A 677-nucleotide genomic window follows, 5' to 3' on the forward strand; every position below is an offset into this window, starting at 1 on the left:
TCAGACACATTAAGTGATTGTGAAGTAAAAAAGATAAACACACTTAATTATTAAGATTTAAATGGTTAAGATTCAGACCTTAAAAACAAACATACTTAATGTCTGAGATCTGAATGATTAAAATTTAGATCTCCGTCAAGTACCAACAAATGAGGCCTAAGTTCGCCAGTAATGGGGTTTTTAGCAAACAACCACGATGAAAATTAAGACTTTAGAAAGCGATAAAGGGACAATGGGATGAAGAGAATAGCGGGTGGCACTGCCAGAAGAACCATTGTTGATTGTCTTCGGCCAGATTCTCTCGTAGTCATGTTCTTGAGAGATGAAATTAGGTTTAGGGATTTTGAGAGACGGAGTTATGTTTTTGAAAGAGTGATTTTGTAGTTTTTCTTTATTTTTTTCATTCTTTTCAGGAGCCAAAATGATGTTAGGCACTTAGTGAGTTCGAGTACTAGCGACCAAATATTGATCATTTTCGCCCATTAAAAATATATTTTTGAGAATTAGGGACTGAAAATAAATCTGGTCTGTATAAGTATGCTTTTAAGGACCAGATTTTTAGCCTGTCGCTAAATATTGGCCTCTAATTAATAAGCCTTTTTCTTGTAGTGAACTCTATGATGAGCTCCGACGGGATGGACCCATCAGGATTTGAAAGCCGTGAGTGTCCACTACTA

The sequence above is a fragment of the Nicotiana sylvestris genome, chromosome 11 (assembly GCF_000393655.2).
Source record: "Nicotiana sylvestris chromosome 11, ASM39365v2, whole genome shotgun sequence".
Lineage (NCBI taxonomy): Eukaryota > Viridiplantae > Streptophyta > Magnoliopsida > Solanales > Solanaceae > Nicotiana > Nicotiana sylvestris.